Consider the following 26,240-nt stretch of genomic DNA (forward strand, 5'->3'; position numbering starts at 1 on the left):
GTACAAAACCTTTCAGACACAAGCTGAGGAGTGAATGAGTATAATTCATACCAGTTTGCTGAAGAGTACAACGTTTGAAGATCTGTCTCTTGTATGGATTGTGTATGCTGTTGGTGTTATTTTTGCAATTTTTATATGTTTCCTTGAAATCGCCTTGAAATATTTCTACGCACAAACCAAATCGCGATATCGTGGCAGGAAGTAATCCATATCCATAGTTTGGACTGCAGCAGGGTAAAACCTCTTTTCAAATACCCTTCTGAACTCTTGAAGAAAATTTCATCCTGCCGCGGTGAAAACTGCTATGCTGTAGGTATCTTGTAGAGATCCTGAAACTTTTTGCTACATGAGTAATCAGCGATGGAAATATATCAAAGGTGAATTCACAAAGATGCAGATAAACTAACTCCTAAAACATCTTTTAGGAACTAACAATATGGATGTAATAAATGTAGCTGAAATTTTCTTAAACATCATGTAATTTATTTATTTTGTCAGCATTTTAGGCGACGTTTGACGTTAAAATTGTAATTCAATCTTCTATTAATCGATTTTTTATTTTTTTTCGTGCTTGAGGGAAATTCGATTCGGTAAGTAAAACAAGTGGCTTGTAGTCTTGCAGTATTTGAAGATCGATACATTTTTACCAGTGCGAAAAAGTCTATCGCTAGTTTGACACGAGGACAGATACGTATACAGTTACATAAGTCTGAATAGACGAGTGGCAAGATAGCTCAACCGCGACAAATTCTTGAAAATTTTGTGTTAGCAGGTCGACGTTCCGAGAAAAACGCGTTTTAATGTTTGAACTTGAATAAACAAAAACGAGAGCACGCAATGTAAACAATGAATAACACGTTTTGTTTGGTTGACCATTCAGTGCGTTGCCCCGAAGTTTGGTTGAAATTGGTTGCTGGAATCCCGAGTTATAATTACAAATGTTTACGGTAGTCTTACTTGTACGTGCGTCAAACGCATCCTGACCAGCAATCCCTTTGGCCAATTGTCGCACTTACATCAATTTTCAGAGAGTGACAAGGTAGCACGACAAGATTAACTTCTTTCGTATGAAAAGTGACAAACATCCGCGAATTTTGGGGATCTGTGAAGGTCAAAAGGTGAGGCATTGTGAGCTGCACAAAACGGCGTTCTTAACTCAATTTGGCCCAAAATGCACGTACGACAAGCTAGCACGATGGCGACGAGGTGTAACAATGCATTACGTGTTGTGTAGAAACCTACACTTTCCAGCACCTTGATCATAGTTTTTTCATGTTGACTTCCAATGTTTACTTTTTCGATGGACAACACTGTTCGGCGCTCAGTCACGGTTTGTACTGCAATCATGACAAAGTTCGTCATGCTATTTATTTTATCACCACTGCTAGCTTTGGCAAAAACTGACATAAGCGACGTGGGTCATGTAAGCGAAAAATTGCCTGAGGCCAATGAATCGGTACTTGCGGGAAGACAAACTACGGTAATTTTCCATCAGAAGGAGTTGCGGCCTTCTACCGAAGCTGTACTGATTGGCTTCTTAAAAGATTTGATTGATCCTGTTATTATCACTAGTCGGTTGGATGCATACTTTGGATTGCACACATCAGCAATGTATTCAATACTGCTAATCGATTCGTTGGATAACGATGCTCTGCATGTTCTAGAAAGTTTCAATAAACGAATTATTATCACACCGAAGAAAACATTTCAAGCAATTTTAGATAACTGTAAGAATTTGACTGAAAACAGAAACAGAAAACAACAGAAAACAGAAAACACTGGGCTTATGGACTGATTTGCAAACAGATCCATTTTTTGCGGCTTCAAATGACTTATCCGGACTTACGTTTACTACTGGAGCGGGGTTCCAGTTGATCTTGATTTCTTGATTTTAGTTGCAGAATATTTAAATGGAAGCTTACTTCAAATGGTGACTTCAGCATTATGTACATTCCATTCGAATATGGTAGCAATATTGACTTTGGATACGTGCCAGTATACTTGTGTCGAAGTGAAAAAGTTTTCGTGCTCGTACCCAGTTTAAACAAGTCAATACCATCGATCTACGTTATAACAGATCCGTTCGATCTATCTTCTTGGTGCTCGATGCTGGTCAAAGTTTTGAAGTTGTCTTTGGTTCGCTCAAATGTGTCTGGAACCGTTAACATCCGAAGCTTCCTGCAGAACATTTGATCCGTTGTCGGGAGTCTCACCTCAGGAACGCAATTAAAGTTCCGTCGTGAGTTATAACGACAACTATTTAGACTAATACTGTTGCTGTTTGTAGTCCTGATCAATGCGTACCAGTCCATGATCATTTCGTACTTGCTGCACGGAGAAAAAAGAGTTCCCAAATTCGTGAACAAGCGTTCATGAAAATGGGAACCACGAACAAAGTGTTCAAATTTCATGGTACGTTTTTCAAAATCGTACCATGGGATTTGAACACTTTGTTCGAGGTTCCCATTTTCATGAACGCTTATTCACGAATTTAGGAACTCTTTATTCTCCGTGTGAGTCCACGATTCTACCCGGAATTGGACACGCTGGAGCTATTAAATGGAACCTGCTGCTGGGATCCGACTCCAATCATGTCTAACTACAACTTTAAACTATTGGACAGATGTTCTGATACTAGAATGTGTAGTGTCCTAGACTTCTTGTGCTCACTCCGATTGTCACCGATGACCTTCCACCCGTCCGCCCGCTAGCCATCGGTTCGCGTCGTCGTTCCCTGTCCGCTCCGGCTGGTGGCTTTCTCTCGACTAAATAACCACGCGCTCTTATGTCAGAATCGAACACAAAGGCTTGCACGCAAGGTGTGATGCAAACGCGATATGCATGCAAGGTGTGGTGAAATATAAATACAAGTTCGGTGACTTGCATCGCATAGGACCCTACACCCCCATCTTACCTTAATAAAAAAACAAATAACTGTCAAATCTACAGATGACTCTATTCTTGAACGTACCTTCAAAAATATAACTCGCTCCACGAACTTGTTCAGGCTTATATATTGTAAAACTAAATAAAGAAGACTATAATTGTTTGGCAAGAAAAAAGGGCAATACTCTTGGCAATACTAAAAACTTATAAACCATTCTTCACCTTTCTTTTCAATTCAAAATCTAATAATCAAATAAACAGTCATTGTAATCCTGTACACTTCTCTCCAACACGATTTTTTTTTAATGACAGATTCTTTGACTACCTTCAAGCAAAATCCAGCTCGAATGAATCCTTTTTTTATGCTCTACCTCAGTCACGACGGGCTCGTAGATGTCTATGAGATGTCTCGTTGGCAAAACTATTGCACACTTTGCACCAAATTCTCCACCCTTGCAAATAATATCTGCACACCAAATATTTGCACACTTGAAATCCTACCCCTTCTGCCCCCCGCTCGCCTAGAGTGGTGCGTGTCTCGACTGAGCTTTGCTGCTTCGGAACACTTTAGAACAGTTTCAGACAGGGGAGTGTGTCTTATATAGTTTTTTTCTGCTGTAGTTTGAGGTGTGCACTTTGTTGGAGTGCTTTTCACAACTTACACGATTGTCTAAAAATCTCTGAAATCCGCAATAAATTAGCCAAAACATTCATTACCGATAGATGTCTAGTAAATATCTCGATAAAATGTCCGATGCGGGCAGCATTTTGACTGGGACGTTTAAACTGAATTCATTGAAGAGTTTGTCGACAATCGGAGCACGAATGTCACAAAAAGTGACGTTCTACGTTCTTCTCTCAACCAAATCTTAAACCAACAAAACATGATTGGGAGAATTAAACTGCCAAAACGATCAAGTCTCTCAAAACATTAAGAAACCTAACCAAACCATAAAAAACATCTTTTCATTGGCAACTATTATCGATAGCAATATAGTTTACTCTCCAGAGATTTTTTTTGTTACCCTTCAATATTGATATTGACCGTTTTGCCCAAAAGAACACGCGGTAAACCAGCCTTGAATGGCGCGCCGCAAATGCGCGTTTCAAATCCCATACCGCGCGTTTTGTTTTTTCTTCGCTTGGCATTGTTGTCAGATACTTTTTCTGTTGCACAAAATCAGAAAATCACTGGCAACAATGTCTACGGCACATTCAGGAATGTCTCGTGGCGTGTACCTTCCAGGGAAACGGACAATACACTCCAATATTGCATTCATAATCAAGTCACGGCATGTATCAATGACGCGAATTTATTTAACCAATCCGTAGCTAAACATAATTGTTAGCTAGCTGTCTGCAAACTCTCGTATCAGAAGCACTTCTTCAGTGGACAAGCTGAAACTTTTTTTTTAATCACGTTGGGCTAACCGTCTCGCGTAAGTCAGCGCATCTTCCTATTTTTTTTTCTTTTTGTTCTCCTCAATGTGTATATAGTGGTTGTGAAAAGAATCTACAATCTGTCAAACAATCTGTGGGCTTCAAAACAATCTATGCATTGCATCTTCTACAATAAGCAACTCTAATCACTAGAATTTATAACCAATTTTCCAAACTACATTCCACGCGTGAACTTCGGTTACTCACACAAAAGACACTAAATGTGTGTTGCTTCCACTGAACCATCACATTCACTGATATTACAATTGTTCTTCCTTCTCGAGCTTGTTTGCGTAAAGTTACCAAAATCTTCATCCCCTTCACAAGGTATGTTTTGAAACTTCAGTACTGAGTTGTTCCAACTGTTGCAACATCTATTCCATTATTCATTCGCACATTCTACATACATTTGGCAAAATTTGTCCACAAATTCTGAGTAACCACAAATCCTGAGTAACTGCATATAGTCGCTATATTTGTTAAGATCAAAATCAGATATCAAAACATGCTCATTTATTTCTAGTTCAGCAAGAGCTCCTTCAATAATTGTTTTATTATTGAACCTTCATCGTGCCATTTTAATCACATTATAGACCTCCTGCTCTGTGCTGCGAAGCTTGTCAGCCAACTTGTAACGGCATACTTGCCTTTAACTGTTTACATTGCTAAATGCTTGACTCATCAACCTTAATTTAATTTACAACAACATCAATTCATAGAACCATTCCGGTAACATCAACAGCATAACACTTCTCATCCTCTCTAACAAATTTCTTCGTTTTTTTTTTACCTATCATTCTTCAAAAACGACTGTTATGTCAAATAACGTTAACTGTTTCAAGCTCGGTGTCGAGGGAAGTTTATCATTCTACGCTGGAATCCTGTCTTTGGACGTGTCGTTTCTACATGACTCCTTTTCAGAAATTTTACTATCTCCACAATCACTAGTGAAACAATCAAACTCTTTCTAGATGTGTAATGATGCTTTCCACAACAGTTAGAACTTTTAAACTCTCTGGAATACCCGCTGCACATAATTCAGCATTACAACACCCCTTTTTTTTAGTTAGTGACGTCACTATGTTGCCATATATGTAACAGAAAAATCTTACATTGACATCTGCATGTTAGAAGTTCTCACACATCGAGCCCAGGCTTCAATTTCGAACACGTCTCAAAAACGGCAGATTTAAACTCATTATAACGAATCTTGTATTAATCCATGCTGTTACGATGTACTATGTACTTTTCAATTCCGGCCTAACTTCATATCGATCCTTGCAGGCATCGATTTCGTGCACTTCTCAAAACATCTAAACCTCAAATCGATCCTCGTTGGCGTCGATCTCTTACACATCTCAACGACAGCCGAACCTCATATCGATTCACGCAGGCATCGATCTCTTACATTTCTCAGAAATATCCAAACCTCATATCGATCCACGCAGGCATCGATCTCTTGCACATCTCAACGATGGCCGAACCTCCTATCGATCCACGCAGGCATCGATCTCTTGCACATCTCATCGATGGCCGAACCTCATATCGATCCACGCAGGCATCGATCTCTTGCACATCTCAACGATGGCCGAACCTCCTATCGATCCACGCAGGCATCGATCTCTTGCACGTCTCAACGACGGCCGAAACTCATATCGATCCACGCAGGCATCGATCTCTTGCACATCTCAACGATGGCCGAACCTCCTATCGATCCACGCAGGCATCGATCTCTTGCACGTCTCAACGACGGCCGAAACTCATATCGATCCTCGACGGCATCGATATCATACACTTCTCAAAATATCCAAAAAGTATATCGATCCTCGCTGGCATTGAACCTTTACCTTTTATCAGTTTCATTTGCTAATGGTTTTCTGAGCAGTCAGCCACTAACATAAGTGATTCACATCACAATTCTTTCACATCAGTACAATTCTGTTAAAAAACTTTGGCACAAACACGTCAGTGCTACCGCCAGTAATCCGCCAATTTTATTATTTAAAGCCATGATGCACACCAAACCCATCTTTTTTTCCAAAATTTCCTCCAAATCTGATTGCAATATAAACTATGCAATAAGGTACAATCATTTTTTTCAGCTTTTGTTTTCAGCCACAATCAAATCAAAATTTTAAGCAATTCACTTATTTTCCAAGCGAAACTAAACAGTTTCCCGTCGTTACCTGCTGCCTTTTGCTTAAGAAATTATTGCCAAACCTCATAATTATTTTTTCGGCTCAGCATTCCGAATTTTCACAATTTCATTCAATGACTCACTTTTTTTATTTATTTTATTTTTTTTTGTTTGTAAACAAACCCAACCACAACACTTTCCTCCTTTTTCACAACAGCACAACACATTTTTTTTTTTCCTCACAAAATTCACTAGATCCATTTGCTGTTATTATTTTTTGTAAACAAACATAAATTTCACCATCAAAACACAGTTGACCCATGCCGAATTTCCTTCTTTTTTTTTTTTTACCCTCGTCGCCAATTGTAGTGTCCTAGACTTCTTGTGCTCACTCCGATTGTCACCGATGACCTTCCACCCGTCCGCCCGCTAGCCATCGGTTCGCGTCGTCGTTCCCTGTCCGCTCCGGCTGGTGGCTTTCTCTCGACTAAATAACCACGCGCTCTTATGTCAGAATCGAACACAAAGGCTTGCACGCAAGGTGTGATGCAAACGCGATATGCATGCAAGGTGTGGTGAAATATATATACAAGTTCGGTGACTTGCATCGCATAGGACCCTACAGAATGGCGGGACACTTAGAAAGTGGTGATCTTGGCATGATTCAATTTGCTTACGGTAACTCATTTTGCATGATTGTTGAAGAATGGATACATGAAATTCATGATACTTTCCCAATACTGGCGATGACTAGTGGTCTGTACCGTTGGTCCAAACGTACTGTCAATGATTGGCTTCTTCTGGCGTGGTCACTGGGAGATCCAGTGATAATTGAAAGGGTGTTGATCCTGAGCCGAATATTTTTTTGCAGAAGCATCATTGTACAAGATTTTTGAGCCCAAATCCAATGCATTTGGAGGGTTAAGAAATGAATCTCCTGTTAAACCGACCACAGTCGAGGAACCATCGCTTGTTTGGATGATTTACGCTGCTGGGATGATTGTTGCATGTGTTGTATTTTTTATTGAAATTCTAAAGATGCATAAAGATTCTTGCAAGGATTTTTACATTCAAATATTGATAAATCGCCGTGATTGTGCCGTGCTGTCACACTTCAGATTTTGAAGTTTTGCAATGTTAAACAGCTCAATGGTATGTACCTAATTGCAATGACAATGCAATGCAATGCAAATGACACACCCTTCTTTACTATCAACATTTTTTTAATATTATTATTTAAAATATGTGCAATCAATTGGAGATTGATTCTTTTATTTTAGAAGCTTGCTGTAAAAGGAATTTCCTTGTAGAAGCCGTTTTTTCCTTAGATTTCAATTCGATTCAAATGGTGATATAAAATCACAAACAATCAGATAATCACTAAAATAAAAATTTCCATTTGCAAACATTTGTACACCCAGAACTGGGCATCGGCATAAGAGCGGATAAAGAGCACGATTCGGTAGTAAAATGGTACTGTATGCGGACGGAGAGGATAAATCCCGAAATTACCGAGAGTACTTTACTCATGGGTTCATTTTCATAAAAAGTTCATTTATCAAAAAAAAGTACCGGTACCGAGATTCGAACCCAAGACCTTCGGCATATTGAACCGTGCCTTTGCCGTATGGGCCACCATGGTTCGGTGACTAAGTGGCGGTCATTTGTCCATATAAGCCACTCAATAGGATGAACTGTTCCAATGAACGAATGAACACGCGAGAGGTCTTTACTCTCGCAAAATAGCACTTTCCTCACGTTTATTTTCGTGAGGACTATCCTCTCGTTCTTTAACTTTGGGTGTAGGAATGTCAAGTAGAAGTAAAAAAGTATAGGTATGACCTCTGGCTGACGTTTTTTTATCACATTCCCTGCTGAAAAAAATGAAATGAATTTGAGAAAAAATCCAAACGGAAGCTACTGCAAGGCCTTGACAATTTTTACGGTCGAGAGTGTTTTTGGAATTGTAAAAAAACGGATGGGGTAGGAGAAATGAACAAATATACGTTCGGAAACTTATTTGTGTTTTTTCGTAATATAATCGATTCATTTGCTTCACTTTAGAATTTTTTTAAAGTTTCAAAAGGGTTGGAAAGATAAGCATTTAAAAAAAAATTGTTGCCTTTTGCTGAAAGAAAGAAAGAGTCTCATTATTGACCAATTAAAAAATAACGACTCTGAGTCAACGGTATTTATCCAGGTTCCGAGTTGGATTTTTGAAACAATCAGACATTGTTATCAGAAGTGCAACACTAGTACAGTGTACATTGTTCACCCTCATTGGTGCTGATCGCGATTGACATGATTTTGATGAATAAAATGTTGAACATTGTAAATCATGATTTATACCTTTTATATTTGACCGAATTCCTTACATAACTTTTCATGAAATCAATACTTTTTCGTTACATAAATACATAAACGACTGAAATGCCAAAAAAATTCCAACCCTCCGTTTTTCCTGATTGACCCCGCCGACGATGGTCACTTTCCCCGCCCTCTCGTTTGTTTGCAATGGTGGAAACTTTTTTTTTCTCCTCTCCATTGTGTCTGCCATTTTTCAGTCTGCACACTTTTCAATTTCGGTGCCAGCCATGGATGCTCGAGTTTTTCACCAACGGGTTTCGCTCTATTTTCCGCTGGCTTTTGTTCTCAACTATTGCGCAAACATCCCGCATAATTATATCCCATTTGTGTCACCATAAATGTATTTTTTATTTAATAAAAGTCATGGCAGTGATTAATTGATTCTGACAGGGTGGAGTGTTGGAACGCTTTGCTTTTTTGGAGGTTTGTTCGAACTTGAATGGAACTTAAAATAGATATTTGGACATGAATAGAAACGGAGGGGATAAAAATTAAAGATTGTTCAATGGTCTTTGGGAGCGAATGACCCATAGGGTTAAAGTTCCCCTAATAAAATCAACAACAACAACAATCAATGGTCTGGAAAAAATACCCACCTCTTTCGTACATAGAAAAGTCTATTCGTGAAAACCTAGAGAATTACTCCTATTTCTAGAATCATCCCACAACCAAAAAGGTTTGAAACCCAAACTTTTTTTTTTTCATTCAACTCCCATCCCATTCCAAAGCGACGATTCATCGATACTAATTGAATTGCAACTTGTGTCTCATTTCAGATTAACTTGGCCCGACCTGGCTTCGGTCTGCCAGCGAGTTTCGAACTTTACACCTGCTGATCTCGAGAACCCTCCCTACCCCATCACAGCACCTTTTACAAGAGGCCAATCTCAGGAGGTAGAAGAAAAGGTGTGGAAACCGAGTACATTTCCTCCCACGAAGGTTGTATTTTCGTGGAAAACAGGGCAGAAGTGAGCAAGACGAAAAAAAAGACCAGATAAACGGTACTCGACAGTATCCGCGAAATACGAGCAGGGTTGTGAAGTGAAAAACCAAAAAAAAAAAGTTAAGTAAAAAAAGGTAAGAAAAGGGTGCAACTTTCTTAAAGTTGTAAGTTTAAAGGAAAAAAATAAGATAGTGATGTAAAAAGTAGTGAAAATTTACAAGAAGAGAAAAACCCTAGTGAAAAAGAGGAAAAAAGGTCACGAAGCAAAAAGACACCTGCTGACATCGAGCTCGGCGTCGTTTGTTGATTAAATTTAAGGTAAGTTTCTGTCTTGAGGGCCATTTGTACTAATTTGAGAGCATCATTACGACCGTTTTGGGGGGCGGTCGCGAAAGAGCAAAAAAGAAAGAAAGAAAGGTGGATCTGTTCCTTTGAATCTTTTCGTTGCCTTCTGAGTATTTCTCCAACGAACCAGAAATCGAGAGGAGCTCGGTCAGATTTGAACTTGTTGCCCGGTCGGGACTCCTTGTTGCGGTGAGAAGGTCCTTGGTAAAGTGAGAAAAAACACGGGACGATTGTCCTTTGGTGGGGCATAAATCGTTTGTGTCGAGGATTGACTGCAATCAAGGGACTCTTGGGCTTGATGGGTAGAAAGGATTGAAGTGGCGAATTAGGAACGGAAATTTGAACAGAAAATTGATGAGGAGCTTGGGAAATGGATCAATTGAGATTGCCAAAGATTTTCAAATAATATTTTATAATGTTTGAATCCAACAATTCATATTTAAAAAAAAATAGCAATCGAACTTGAGCGGAGGATCACATTTTATCTGTTCCAATTCAACGAATTCTCTCTGCGGTTAAATTACGCAATATGCCAGGCCCATTGAATAGAAGGATGTTGGAAGTCATCGTACAAGATTGCTAAAAGGTTTTTTTTTTAATTTCAGAAACTTTAAAGTGCCAATTCGGTAGTTGAAAAATTGGTAAAGTTCAGATTGGTAAACCATCTCGTCGCCGTAGTGCTAACTTGTCGTACGTGCATTTTGGGCCAAATTGAGTTAAGAATGCCATTTTATGCAGCTCACAATGCCTCACCATTTGACCTTCGCAGATCCCCACAATTAAATTTCAGTCCTGAGATATTCAATAAAAACCAAAAAAGCTCCGAAAATTTTGGTCACTTTTCATATGAAAGAAGTTCCAATCTTGTCGTGCTATCTTGACACAGCCTGAAAATTGATGTAAGTGCGACAATTGGCCAAAGGGATTTCAGGTCAGAACGCGTTTGACACCGATACAAGCTCGACTAGCGTAAACATTTTCAATTATAACTCGGGACTCCGGCAACCAAATTCAACCAAACTTCAGAGCAATGCACACAATGGTCAAACAAACAAAACATGTTTGTTATTGTTTACATCGCGTGCTTTCGTTTTTGTTTATTCAAGTTCAAAAATAAAAACGCGTTTTTCTCGGAACGTCAAAAAGGCGTCGATCTGTCAAAATAAACAAAATTTTACCGAAAATCGGTTGTACGATGAACAATAATAAACATCATTACCGAATTTCGGTAAATTTTTACCGAATTCGGTAGTTTTCAGTTTACCGAACTGTTCAGCAGTTGAAAATTCGGTGAAAAAATCCAAGAGTGCAATTTTGTTGAAACTGAACAAAAACTTATAAACTCTTGTCTAGTTAATTACATGCTAGCTGAAGTAATCCTTTCCCCGTTCAAACCGAGTACACTTATTTCATTAGGTTGAGGTGACAATTGGCCCTCTTTAACTTTAACGATTGCTGAATGAAACTCCCCCTCTCACATTCATTCAACCAAACAAGCTGCCAACGAATGCACCTTTTGCGCGCATCCTTTTGCAAGTGTGCAAATCTCAAGTTTAAGGACTCATCTCACGCCGGTTGCGAGCTAGCTCGCACCTCTTTTCCGAAAGGATAAAGTTTTCATAACAAAACTTTTCCACCCTGCCTGTAAAACCCCAAAACCTCTCTCCCGTCGAAGGTATCGCGCCATTCCTCAAGTGTTTGGCGCGGCAGCAATCGAGCAATGAAATGGAAAAGCATTTGTTTTGGTGTGTAATTAACAGCGCTTTTAATGCTTCATTTATGTTAATGACTCCCCAGCGGTCCCAACGCGGGGTGGAGGAGTCGAAGACGAACAGCAAGAACCGCTGCTGCCTCCTGCTGGGCTGAGCTGAGCAGACTAGAGTGTGAGAATTTAATAAAGTGGAGTTTGGTGGGTATTTAATTTTGATTTTTCATCTGGGAAAGGAAAGGGGGAAGGGAAAAGGGGAAGGTTTTTCCTTACCTCCCAGTTCGGGCACCGGAAGCGAAAATGTTGGACCGGAAAAGTATGGCGAACAAGGTGTTTGTGGGGTGGTGCTGACATTCGTAAAGAATGTTGGACAGTGATTGTTTAATATAGGATTTAGATTACACTTTGCTTTGAAGATTAAGAAAAAATGAAATATAGTGTAATTTTTGTTTTGGTTTTAGCTGTTCGTTTATATTTATTTCAATTTGTTATTTTAGAAACGATGAGCCAATTTGGCAACCTTGTCTACAGTTTCGAGTTATTGAATAAATTTTACAAAATTTAAAGAGATGTACTGATTTTTGACGAAATTGACTACCGGAGCTATCTTTATTGATTTGGAAACCCTGTTCCAAATTTTATGAACATTTAAATTACATATTGAATATAATTTTCAAGCCAAGATGTCCTAAAATCATCTCAATGAACAAAGTTTTATTTTTGTTTTCTGAATATCTGGCAACATTGTCTAAAGATATATGAACTCAAGTGAAATTTACAATAGTTTTTAAGGTTTTTAATGTATACGTCTGAAATAAAAATCAATGTAGCTTTAAAAAATAGTTTTGTTCAAAAAATTACTATTAAATATTTTAATTTATTAGCTTTCAATTAATCAAATGTATATTTGAGGTTAAGTAATTAAATCCAAAGGAGAATGGGCAAATTTATATGGGAGCTGGTCCAAGGGTGTACACGAACGGGACAAACTTTTATCGAAAGATATCGCCGAGACATGAAAAAAGGGCTCTCTAAACCCCGGGGTTCAAAAGTTACAAGCTGTTGAAGTTTGAGCATTCTGGGTAAAAATGCACAAAAAAATTATTTTTTACTATTTCTAAAATCATTTCTAAAATCTCTATTTTATTATGGATTTCGATCATCTTGACTTCATTCGACGCGTATCAGCAAAAACTATGAAATCTGATATGTCTTAGCATGATTGATTCATGACTTCTCTTGTTTCTATCCGTTTAAACCGTTTGTGCAAGAGGCATGCCATAGAAACAAGTCGAAACTTCAAGATTTAAAAACCGAATCCTGCCCAGATTGCATCAGTGAGTATGTAAGGCTACAGTGCAATGTTGTAACAACTTATTGGGATAATCTGAGTCATCCGAGAATCCCTTGGAGTTAAGACCAGTGAGTCTACCACCGTAACAAGCAAGAGGTCGGCGGTTTTTGACCGCGGATAATACCCGCATAGCTTCAGAGCATAGTAGACTACTTTGTTAATGACTTGGAACGTCTTGGGTCATCAAAGGACTCCTTGGAGTTATGATCTGTGGGTCTACGGCTGTTACAAGAACTCCCTGGAATGGTCCAGAACATCCCAACATAATAGCAATACAGTCTGCCATACTCACAGAACCTATGCGGTTATGATGCGTGGTTAAAAACCGTCAATCAATATCAGACTTATAACAAATTTTGTTATGATAACATAAACTGTTATTAAACTCTTATGCAAAAATGGATTTTGCAAGAATATTCCATAACACTTTTTGTTATTTTAACAGTATATCGTCGCTTGTGTGCTATCTTGTGATACGTCCTATCTTTTTACATCAGACGTGTCACAAGATAGCACACAAGCGACGATTTGTTATTGAAATGGCATGAATTAAGTTATTACCTTCTGTTCGGGCGGTCTTAAGTCCAAGGGGTTCTCGGATGACTCAGATTACCCCAATAAGTTGTTATAACAACTTTTTTTCCGTTTTGTAATTCGAACTTATTTTCCTTGAGAAAAACGTGACTCTTAGAGAGTATTTTAATAATCCTATTTATCAATTTTTCAAAACCATAAATAACTAACTTTTGAAATATTTAAAAATATGTGGATTTGGAGTCAGAGTCGGAGCCATCAATTTGTTGAAAGCTGGAGTCGGAATCGGAGTCGGCTAGAGTTGGTAGGCCGGAGTTGGAGTCGGAGTCGGAGTCGTTTGGAGCTGAAAGCCGGAGCCGGAGTCGGAGTAGGAGTCGGCTAAACCCAGAAAGCCGGAGTCGGAGTCGGAGTCGGAGTTGGAGCCGCTTGAAATATGACCCGACTCCAAGAAACATTGGTTTTATAAGTGCAGTACATATTTCTGAAGGATCCTTTCAATCGTGCATAAGGTATTTATTTCAATGGATACAAATAAAGTTGGTTTTTCTTATTCAAATTTTCCCACTATTCAGAACTTACCCTGCCTACCAAGTCGTCCTGTTCAACTTAACCCATGAAGGCCACGAGACCGTCGTGTTTTGAATTTTAAAAGGCAACAGGAGAGTGCAATTCCGTACATCTGTTTCCAGCTGTCGGGAATGCTTAATTTAAATGGGCGCACAGCCACTTTCTCACTCTGACGATCGTAATTAATGGCAAACCGCCCACCACCTCCGCGAGTCTCTCGCTGGTGTCGAGTTCAATCAGATCGATTTTCTTTATGGGAGGGAAAAGCAATTTTCTCGATTTTTAGCAGGGAGGCAAATCTAGGGTATGATTTAGCGAAGCAAAAAAAAGGAAAAGTTGCTCGTCATGCATGTTTTTCTGCAAGATTTCCAAGGGGGAACCTTCGTTTTCTTCGAGACTGGCTGTGGCCACTCAACTGGACCGTCGTAAAACGGAAAACTCGATTAGGAAAGGAAGGATATGTCACGTTACGCACATTGTTGACGGTGACGAGGCACGAACTTTTGCATATCGATGGCACCCTCCCTCGGAAGAAACTTTGTTGGCGAAAACAAGTTTAGTCTTGATTGGTCAATCTTACGATTAAGTAAGCTTTCTCTTGGATGAAAGTTAGTTGTTAAGAAAGTGTTCTATTTTATTCAAACAAAAAAGTTTCTTTTCCTCAAAAGCTAATCAAACTCAAAAATCGTCTAGATATTTCCATTATTGCTTGTTTAGTAACATTTTCAAGAATGCCCCACAAACATTTCCTAAACAATCAAAACTTGCAACTTTGCCCTTTTACTGATATCCCATCAAACCTTTGTACCCTTAACCTTCTGTAGGAAGTCTCCAGGAAAATCAGGAAAGGACAAAACACAGAACATTTAACGACACCCGGTATCGCAGATAACAATGAAAGTCACACATACAGCGATACCCACACATGCACGTCACAAAGTGTTTTACAATTTCAAACTTGTCCCTCAAGCTCACTCCGGTATAGCACTCATGTCGACGGTTGATACTGCATCGACGAGGATCGTTTCATCCTTGGAAGTTGTCCCTGTTTGCCGTCCCCGCAAGGACCCCTTTCTTGCCCTGTGCGACATCATTACTGCACACATACACACACACACACACACACGAGTTCATCCGGCAACACCGACAACGTTTGATGTAACCTAACCTCAACGCTTTGTTCTGGCGATGAAGTTAGAAGTTTTCTCGAAATTGAGAAACAGTTTCAGCAGCACTGGTTTTACTGTTGTGAGTTAAGTTAACCTTTGAGTTAACTGAAAATTAAGTTAAAAAATGATAAATAATGTATAAAAAGTAACGATTGAAAACATAAAACAAAAAAATGGAAAAGAAAAAAACACAGGAGAGAAGGGTGAAACATAAAAAATAAGTGAGTTGAGAATGAGATGAACATGAGATGAGAATGAGATGAGAATGAGATGAGAATGAGATGAGAATGAGATGAGAATGAGATGAGAATGAGATGAGAATGAGATGAGAATGAGATGAGAATGAGATGAGAATGAGATGAGAATGAGATGAGAATGAGATGAGAATGAGATGAGAATGAGATGAGAATGAGATGAGAATGAGATGAGAATGAGATGAGAATGAGATGAGAATGAGATGAGAATGAGATGAGAATGAGATGAGAATGAGATGAGAATGAGATGAGAATGAGATGAGAATGAGATGAGAATGAGATGAGAATGAGACGAGAATGAGATGAGAATGAGATGAGAATGAGATGAGAATGAGATGAGAATGAGATGAGAATGAGATGAGAATGAGATGAGAATGAGATGAGAATGAGATGAGAATGAGACGAGATTGAGATTGTTTTCTACAATGAGTTTAGTTCGACACCCGAGGGTTAAACCACACTCAAGTGCTCAGAGTAAGACATAACCGGTTTTCGTCGACAACAACGATACCAAAAACGGTGATGATGATGACCTTGTCTGAGCTACGAAGGCACTTGATGGAAGCTTCCGCCCGAGACGACGAGGATGAAGACGACCCAAGTGATTTCAGCTCAGAGTTAACCGGCGGCGTTTGTCGATTTGAAACATGTCGACAAAAAAATGTTACAGAAAAATAAAACGTTTTCAATTTTCATTTTTACGGCGACTTCCTGGAGACGATTCCGACGACTGTGTGTGTTCGTGTTGCATTGTTGAAGCTTCTATGTTTACATGCTCCATTCCGGGTCGGTTCCGGAAATGTTTTCTTCTGCATCGGTGGCGTGGCCATCGTTCGTTTGACAACATTGTCAGTTTTGGGCTGGATGGATTTGCTGAAAATGTTTTGAAGTCGTTGAAGTATGAAGTTTGCCAGTTTTGAATGCATTACAGATATGAGAATTTTGTTAAAGTCTTTACAAAAAAATATTTTATGAGCATCTCACCTCAATTTATGACTGTTCAAAAATCTTCCAATGGTATTCATTTCGTTCATGCTTTGGTCATTCTGTGCGGCGAGCAATGCTTTCAAAGATTTTATTTTCTTGTTTACTTCAGTTCCGATGTCCAATTCAGACTACCAACACCCTTCCTAACCTCTACACTTGCACCACTCGGTTCAGCTGGCAAACCATCCGATTCGATATTGTTTTGCTAAAGTTTAATTGCATTCAGCTTGGAATTGTCGTCTGCAAGTCGACTTCCAGTGTGTCTCCGGCAGTTGGTCGTCGTCTGGAGAAAACAACGCGCTCTATCTCTTTTTGCTAGACAAAAAAAAAAGCTGGAAAAATTGTACTGTTGAGACTGAGTGCGGGGGAGGAGTGGGGTCATGTTTGTATGTGTGAGTGTGCTTGCCGATTCATTGATTGAGTTTGTCATCGGTGCACTTGGAAGACTTCGAAGATGGTTGGAAAAATAGTAAAACCAAATTGAGAAATGAAGAAGAGATTAAAGTGGATGGCTGATAGAGCGGAATGATTTATTTGGCATCACTGCTGTTCGATTGCCGCACTGACTGGTTGCGAGTTCACGGCAAAAGTTTTCATCGGGGACGGGTTTTATCGCACCATGTTCGATGGACTGTGGCGCACTTCTTTTAGTATTATTGAACAACGTTGGGATGCAATTTTGTTTGAAACAAAGTTACAAATTTGTACAATGTTTCAGTTTTTTCATAAGTATTTCATTTAAAAGCCTCTGTAAAAAAAATATTAGAAGAATTTTCTTTAATAACCAAGATAATTTTTAACTTTTGTGCTAAACTTAATAGTTTCCTACTATCATCACCTGTGTTGAACCGAAGAATTGTCACAACGAGTACTTTTTCCCACCACCAAAGGTATTCCAATGATACCCGATATTGAAAAATCGACAGATTTGACCTTTAAGGTGCTAGGAAAAAAAAGTATAGAATTCTCATAACGTGACCACTAAGAGCCTGTTGTGAGTTTTATTTTCCCAGCACCCGAACCTTCCCCCGTTCAACCTGAACGACATTCCAGGAAAAATGGTCGAAAGGTGACGAAGAGAGGGACTCCATTTTCCTTATGTCATTTTCACAGAAAAACCCCTCAGAGTTGATGAAGCACGGCGGGACGAGGGTTCGCACGCTTGTGTGCGTGTGTGTGTGTTTGGAAAATATTTCTTGAATTTCACACCCCGAGACACCCCAACTCAACGGTTGAATCCTTTTCCGAGAAAAAGGCGGAAAGATCCTTGACCTCATCCGATGACCACTTTTCCGGCGAATCCAGCCAAAGGAAAAGGGAGAATTGCCCATTCGTTTAGAATTCTTGTCATACCTTTATGGGGCTCGTCACATCAAACTCTGCTCCTACTGCCACTTGGAATCGTTCCGTTGGCACTCAACCGGCTAGAAGTGCGGGACGGAAACGGTTCATCTAACGGTCCGCTTTCACGACCACACCCACTCGGGTGGTGATTCTCTGGGATTTGAACAGGCGAGTTGGCTTTTAGTTTATTTTTTTGGCGAAACTTATTTTTTTTCATGCACGTCTACTCTTTTGTTAAAAAAAAAGATAACCAGCGCTGAATAACCATCATTATCATTATTGGATATGTTTTGGATGACAAATAAAAAAAAGCATTGAAAACAATCGAAAAAAATACCGTTATTTTCAGATCTAAAACAAATTTGCAATCGAAAAGAACATTAGATAAAGTTCGATATCATGCACCGTCTTCAAATAATGAAATTATTGTGAAATTTTCAAATCTTTCGGTTGAAAAAAGTTTCAAAATTTTCAAAACAGCCCCAACAATTGATATGGTCAAAAATAAGTTTATTGGGGTAATACAGTATAGACTCGATTATCCGAAGGCCTTGGAAAAATGTCTCATTGGGTAATCGAAACATCGGTTAATAGAATCACGGAAAAAAATCGTTGTCTTATTTTTCACTGTCGGGTTTAAATATGAAGCCTGAACTACAATTTTTATAACCACGATGCGGCAAAAATGGCGGTGATGAAATATTGAAAAAAAAAATGGTTTTTATTGTTTAGGGACCATCCAAAAACCACGTGGACACTTTTTTGGAAATCTCAACCCTCCCCCCCCTTAAGGTGTCCACGTGGTTTATGAATGGCCCCTTAATAGGCAATCAACAATTAAAATTTGACAAAAATGGGGTCGCAGAACTTGAACTTGATGTTAAAAAGAACAAAATGAGAAAAAATATATATTTTTGTTCATGATTCAATTATCCCAAACAAACCTTAGGATAATCAAACTTCGGACAGTTAATCCGTTCTCAAGATACAGATTTTTGAATATTTTAATAGCCTGCTGCCAAAATTGTATGGAGACATGTTTGAACGAATCAATGAAGCAAAATATTTTTTTTGCAATTCCGTCGTGAAACTACTTACTTTTCCTGTCATTCTTGAACGACGAAATAGCCTACTTTTCTGTACCAAAAATAACAGAATCGAATAGCAACACTTTTCAAAATAAATGCTGAAAAGTTCTACTTTTCAGCACTGAAATGGGTGCTGAAAAGTTGAACTTTTCAGCACTTGTTTCGAAAAGTAACACTTTTCAACATTTTTTTTTTATTTTAACGATTTATTGTCAAAATACATGAAAATTCGACTTAATATTTCACTCAATGGGTGTTTTTCGAAATTGCAAAAAATGTTGTATGGAACTCGTTGCAAAACTTGATTTTTTCCGCACTCGTCGTATTTATCCAACTCGGTGAACCTCGTTGGATAAATGTACGACTCGTGCTGAAAAAATCCTCTTTTTGCAACTTGTTGCATAAACTACTATTATTACATAGAAAAAGAAAAGTACAGGTTTCATTCAAATAACAAAATACAATAATTATTCAATTCAATTCAGTTTATTTCTCTAATTTATCGACAAACAGATAGTTTCTAAAGATAGCTGTGACTAAAACTTTTATCTTAATGGATACAATAAAACAATTATGTTGGGATTGACACGGGCAGGAAAACCAATTGCAAAAAAACCTTTCACTATTGCTGGGTTTGAAGGGGGATAGGTAGAGGAAAGGCAAATACAATAATTATATTTTACAAAATTTGCTCATTCTTGAAAGAATTGCTTAAATAGATTTACATACAAATTGTATATAAAGTTTTAATTCCTTTATAATATTCCAAATTTCAATAAGCTTTAAATCTCTCAAAAGTGATGTTTGGAAATGGCCTAAATTTGTGGAAAAATTGTTATAAATTGTAATGCTCGATGTAATAATAAAAATATTTTTTTTGTTTCTCAAGACCTTCTTGGATAAACAGCAGGTTTCCCAGGTCAAAATTCAAAAATCTGGCCTTGCACCGATAGCAACTTTGGCGAGCAAAAATGTATCAGAAACTGGCGAGGAAGAGGCGAAAATTGCATTTCAAGCTATAAAAAAAAATTGTTAACTTATATACAAAAAAAAATAGGTTTTGTTGGATTTTTGAAAAATCTGTCTTTTTCATATTTATCTGGCAACCTGGCAACCTTGGTCAATAGCTTTTATAATTTATAACTGGTGATTATTAAATGTGCAATACTATTTGTAGAGTTGAGAGTAGAAACAAAAATCAATAAGCCAAATCAAATATTGATTTAAAAAATTCGTTTTTTTAACGAATTCGGTATTTTTTTTTAAATTCGGTAAGATTTTACAGATAGTAGACTGAAAACTACAGATTTCGGTAAAATTCAAATGAAATTCTTCTCAGGTGCTTTATCGATCTAAACATAATAAATTTTCAACCACCGAATACGGTAAATGAAATCTATGTGCGTAGATTAGAGGATGATCAATGATTTGTTAAAATGGAGATGATAATGATTTTTTAACAGCTATAATGGCGTATTGAAACTTACTATATTTTTCCCGAGATCATAAACCCTATCAAAGTGTTTTTTTTTCTTGAGAACCGATGAAACGGTCCTCTCCTTTGTCGTCATGGGAAAAAAAGGCAATGAAGAAAAATTGAACTTTCCACAACCCCCCTCCCCCTCCCTTTCCACGCATCTTGACATCCTGTCAAAGCCGAGGTGCTGGCCGGCACTTTCAACAGATTAATGTGCTTTTCCAGCAGGAGTGTGTGTGTGTGTGTGCGTGTGTGAAGAAAAAGGACGACCTTCTTGGAACTACGACGGACCTGAACATTGTATCGAGCAAGCAAGCCAGGATAAATGTCCAACCAAAGCGACGGCTCTATGGCCAACTAAGACGCGCGCGACCAGCTCTAATGTGGTCATAAATTCGATAAGGATTAAGGTCATGCTTCATTGCACTTTCGAGTGACACTCCCCGCGCGGCCGATGGGGGTGGTGGTGATTGGGAACAGCTTTTTAATGGGCTTTTATTCGTGGGATGGAGTGCATTGGAGGGATTTTCCCCCAAAGAAACGTGCCTTTTTTGTATGATTAATGTTTCCGTGAAATGTGTGATGAATTTGAGTTGTTGTATCTTTTAAGTGGTGTTGAGTTTTTTAAACATACAATGGTTGACCAAAGGTAAGAAACTGGCACCATATCAAAATTTAAAACAATTGTTACAACCCTAAACCCTCATTGACATCCTATGGCAGGGTTACCAAATCGTCAATATATTGCGACATATCTTTATAACGTATCTTTTATTGAAGAATTTCACTGAGTTGACATTTTTTAATGGGAACCATGAGACCCTGAACTGGAACCAATTTAAACAATGTGGGAAAAAAGGTTCAGTTTATTCTGAAAAACGGTTGCTAAATTCTGAAATATGTGAGTCTGTGTTTTTTCATCAGGATTATTATCATCCTATTATTTTTTTCTTCAGAAAATCAAAAAAAAATGTGTTGTGGTTTCTTTTGAATTTCAAAAAAGATAAAATTATGGCCAAAAAAAGCTATTATTTCACATCAACCATAAATCGTTTACATTCCAGCGCTTCAAAAATCACTGTTCCGCAACAACGCAAATCCCCTCGTCTCAGAATCACAATAGATCATTTACAACGTCGCTAATTGACACATGATTCGCCCCAACCTGACAGCTCATGTTCCGGAATTATTCGAGCGCGATCACATCGCGCAAACGACTCGAACATTTGTCTTTTCGAAAAAAAAAAATCTTTCTGCCATCATCGAAGACAGCAAAAAAATACGTTAAAAATACCCTATGTTTCTTGCGCCTCGAGCTCAAAACGCAATACTTTCGGTGACATACACAGCTCCTTTCTGACAGTCAGCTTAATTTTGACAAATATTTATTGCGAATTGTTCTTTCCCGTTTCACTCGGGCGAATGTGTTTGTTTTGGAGCATTACGTTCGGGTTTAGGGGGAGTGTGTCTATTGTCTATTGTTGACCTGTTATTTTTTTTTTACTTTTCAGTGTTTAACTGTACAGTTGTTCAGAATTTGGTTTCAAATTTTAATTTTTGAGTTCAACTTTGGAATTGCTCTGTTAATGGTTGATTTTCGAATTGTTATGTTGTTTTTTTGCTCTAAATTTTTCATTTGTTGTTTGTTTGGCTTTCAGTTTTTACTTTCTATTTCAAGTGAATTAGTTGACCATTTTTTGATTTTTTTTTTGTTTTATGAATGTTCATTATTTAGTTTTATTTTCAATTATTTAATTTTTATGTTCTTATCTGTTATTATTTTTGTACACTTTAAAGTTGATCAATTGTTTAGTGTTCTGTTTTAAATGGTAAGGTAATCTGTTATTTGGTTTTAATATTTCGGTTTTCGTTTGTTTTTTTTTTCATTTATTTAGTTATTCAGTTATTCCATTATTTACATTTGCATTGTTGTATTATTTTATTATTTTTTTATGATTTAAGTTATTGAATTGTTTATTTTAAGTTGTGATTTGGTAATTTTTAAGTTTTTTTGTTTTTTTTTTGGTTTAGTTTTACTGTTTTTTACTTTTAAATTGTTGAGCTTTTAACACTTGAATTTCCATTTTCATTTTGTGAAAATAGCGCATCTCACCCTCATGTATGCCTGCAGGATGTGAATTTCTCCACGACAACTGAAAGCGACAACACTAATGCTCTCTTGATATCCTTTTTTCCCACCTCCACTTCTTCCTTATGTGTGTGTGTGTGCAAATGTTTACGTTTGTGTGCACTTTTCGATTTGTCATTTTGAGTGGCGAAGGTAAAAGGACTCGAGGATTTTGCGCGCACACACACACACTCACTCCCACATTAAGGTGCAGATATACAGGCTCTAGGAAAAGTGGCAAGCCTTGTCACACGTCTTCGTCGTCGCCGACATTTAGGTGTGGTTGCCTACCGCAAGGATGCTGTGTCATATCGAGATGAAAGCAAGCTGACAGCTTTTCTTCACGGACTGTCGACAGCGTGGCTAACGATTGCTGGAAAATTGTTGGTTTTTCCTTCTTTTCTGAGGGGAAAAAGGAGGAGTGGTTGTTGTTTTTTTTTCCTTCTAGAGAAAGAATTGTCAAGTAATGTTGGGAAGATTAATCTACGCTAAATTAAGTGTAGGTTGATGGTGTGACGAATCGATGCCAATTATAGGCAATGATGGCGATAAAAGTTCAATTTCGACAGATCAATTTCAGTTAGGGGAAGAAAAGAAGATGAATTTGATTCTTTTTCTCGGATAAAGACTTCAACAACTGGGTCTTATATGCTTCAGTCCGAGAAATTTAGCAAAATTGCATAATTTCAAGAGTTTTACTACTAATAAATTCTGCTCCATCTGCTAAAACCTGATAAAACCAGAATCTTATACAAATTGTCCCAAAAGCCCCGGATCTCATCCAAGATATCATAAGTCATCAATCTAATCCGGACAAATTTCGATGAGAGTGTGCTTTGAGACCGGGTCACAAACTGGACGGTCATCTACTTATACGACGACGAGCGCACCCATTTAGCAGTTCATAGAATTGGATTAATCCGGCAAATGAACAGCATCTTCGGTTCCGGCAATGGGTTGGATTTGTCTTGAGATGTGCGGAGTGCAAAAAAAAACCATCATACGAGAATCTCGTCCAATTAGCTTGGAATAGTGCTTCGCCTAGCTGGTTGGAATATTGGTTGAGCCCTGTAAGTCGTGGTTTGTGATTTAATTATTACGAAAAATCTCAGCCAACGATGAAAAATTAAAGTCTCTATTTATGAGAAAAAACATAATTAAAATGTTATCTAAATTAAAAAGTTAAAAAAGTTGCAGTCATAATAGAAAAAAACCAATCTTCACGACCGCGTCTTTACAGGGTTATCCAGAGGATTCGATGACCTCGTCGTATAGCCCTGATAAGCGATCGCAATTCACACAAATACACAGACCATCAGAGTCGTTTGCACAAATACAAACGCCGACCACAACGACGACTACGACGACACAATTGGAATTGGAAGAAAGTGCTGTGCGGTCATTTGTTCAGATTTATTCTGCCAAAGTCACCGCCGTCGAGCGTTTTCCCCCAGCCAACACAGCTTGCTCATGGTTGTTGACTGTTGTTTTTTTTCGAGCTGCCTATCGATATAATGAATGACTCCTGCTGGAATTGAGCTTTTCTCCGGACTCGCTGTAACGAGCGTCAAGCCCCAGCTCGTCGTCGTCCTTTGCGGGACTTTGTGCACCCGGTTTGTCTATTTATTTTCGCAATTGATATCAATCTGTTTGATCCTGAATCGAGTCGACTGGCTCGAGGGTTTGTACTGTGTTACTACTGTGTTAGTTCGAGCCACTAGTCGCTACAGTAGCACTCGGATGGGTTGACAGTTGTGATACATAAAATGGTAATCGTAGAATCAATGCAAAACAGCAAATCTTAAAGTTGTCAAACCAGCGGAGCTTCACTGTAGCTTGCCAAGGGGATGTTAGCTTGATGATTTCCTTTTCTCTTGGACGTCGTGTCATCCCGGGAAGCGACGTGTCATCCGAACTCTCTGGTCCATGGCCAGTGATTGGACCTCAAGAGATGACATTTTTTTCCTGTTTTTTTGTCGATGGTGGCTTTCTCAAATTTGCTCCGAAGCTAAATTTTGTGCTGAGATCATGTCGATGGCGTGATGCTTTCCAATTCGATGCAGTGTTGCCAGAAATATTGACAAATCATCTTTGAAGAGCTTACAAATAAAATTGAGGTATCAAAATTGATGCAATCTTTTCAAGTTGTTTTAATGAAAACCACTCGCTGGCAACCCTGTCCAACTATGGTCTACAACTGTCACGCCAACCTTCTTCACAAAGCGCTGCAATCCTTTCTCTGAAACTATTGCCAATCTGGACCCTTTCCCTTCAGCACGACACTTGCAGTTAATACAGCAATGGTTGTCTTCTAGTAGCTGTTTCATGTGAGCTTTCTGCTGTTTTTCTGTTTCCCTCGCTCTCAAAGGTCCATTTCTCTCAATTGCTTTTACCACTATTGATAATAGTGGTTCTTTTTTTCTGCCTTTTCCAGTGGTTTTGAAAAGCACTTTGGCTTGTTGGTTCTTCTTTGCGCAAGGATTTGTATCGGCCAAAAAGCTTTCATGTTATGATGACCACCGACGACCACACATTACACGGCACATTCCGCCCTGGCTTAGCCAGTATCAAGATGAAAGCATAAAGATAAAATTTTATTGAAACATTCGCTATAAAGGAATTATTTGATGACTTGGGGTATTTTACAGTAATAGTTTGTGCCAGCCAAGCCCACTTGGACAGGGAGGGCTTAAACCACATCAAGCAACTCCTTCGATTAGCTTTGGCCGCCAGAGATTGGATGCAAGTGAGGAGGAATAAAAAATACTTGAATCGCTTTTCATATTTTCTTGCCTCCAAACTCCGCTGGGTTACTGGGGATGTGGACTCGATCCATGCCAAAACACGAAGTGTTGCATTCCTTATTTCAATATCATTATGATAAATTTTGATAAAAAATCTTTTTTTAATTGCAAAAATTAAAGATGTCTAAATTTTTCCCTCATAAATTATGTGGAGTAATTTGAACATACCTTTTACGGCAATTTGAACAGTTTATGGAGGAGAATTCGAAAAAAAATGTTATTCATATCTATAAAAAATTCGACGGTTTTGTTCGAACGCGAATCAGTTCAATATGAAGCGTCGAATCGAGTCGTTCTTTGTTGCGTTGGGTTCGTATAAGTCCAAGGAAGGTTTATACGCTAACTGATTGACACGTTAGCCACTCTGGAACCGATTCCGGAGTATCGGCAAATTGTATGGGAAAAGTTACGTAAAATCAAATTTTAATCACAGGAGGCTGAATTAGCAAATAACAAAAAAACGTCAACAAACGAAAAAAAAAACAGAACGAAGTTTGTCGGGTTAGGCTTGTTAATTTATAATTTTATTTACTGATTCATTTCTTACGGCATTTATTCAATCATTTCATGTTATAAATTAAAATTACTAAACTTAATACACTTTACACAACTCCAAAGCAATCGTTTGGTATGTCCACGCATCCTTCCTCCCTTGTAGGTTGTGTGAGATGTGATCCGTTCTCACAATCCGGTAATCACAACGCAGTG

General features: G+C 38.3%; 1 protein-coding gene across 1 annotated transcript in view; it reads left to right on the forward strand.

Annotated features, from left to right (window-relative positions):
* The first annotated feature begins 308 nt into the window (after positions 1 to 308).
* LOC120427279 (uncharacterized) overlaps positions 309 to 26,240 on the forward strand; it is a 255,636-nt gene continuing 229,704 nt past the window's right edge. Inside the window, exons 1-3 of the mRNA XM_039592129.2 lie at positions 309 to 377; positions 507 to 590; positions 9,607 to 10,091. The gene's annotated coding sequence lies outside the window, so the exon portion shown is untranslated. The remainder of the gene's footprint in view (positions 378 to 506; positions 591 to 9,606; positions 10,092 to 26,240) is intronic.

The sequence above is a fragment of the Culex pipiens genome, chromosome 1 (assembly GCF_016801865.2).
Source record: "Culex pipiens pallens isolate TS chromosome 1, TS_CPP_V2, whole genome shotgun sequence".
Classification (NCBI taxonomy): Eukaryota; Metazoa; Arthropoda; class Insecta; order Diptera; family Culicidae; genus Culex; species Culex pipiens.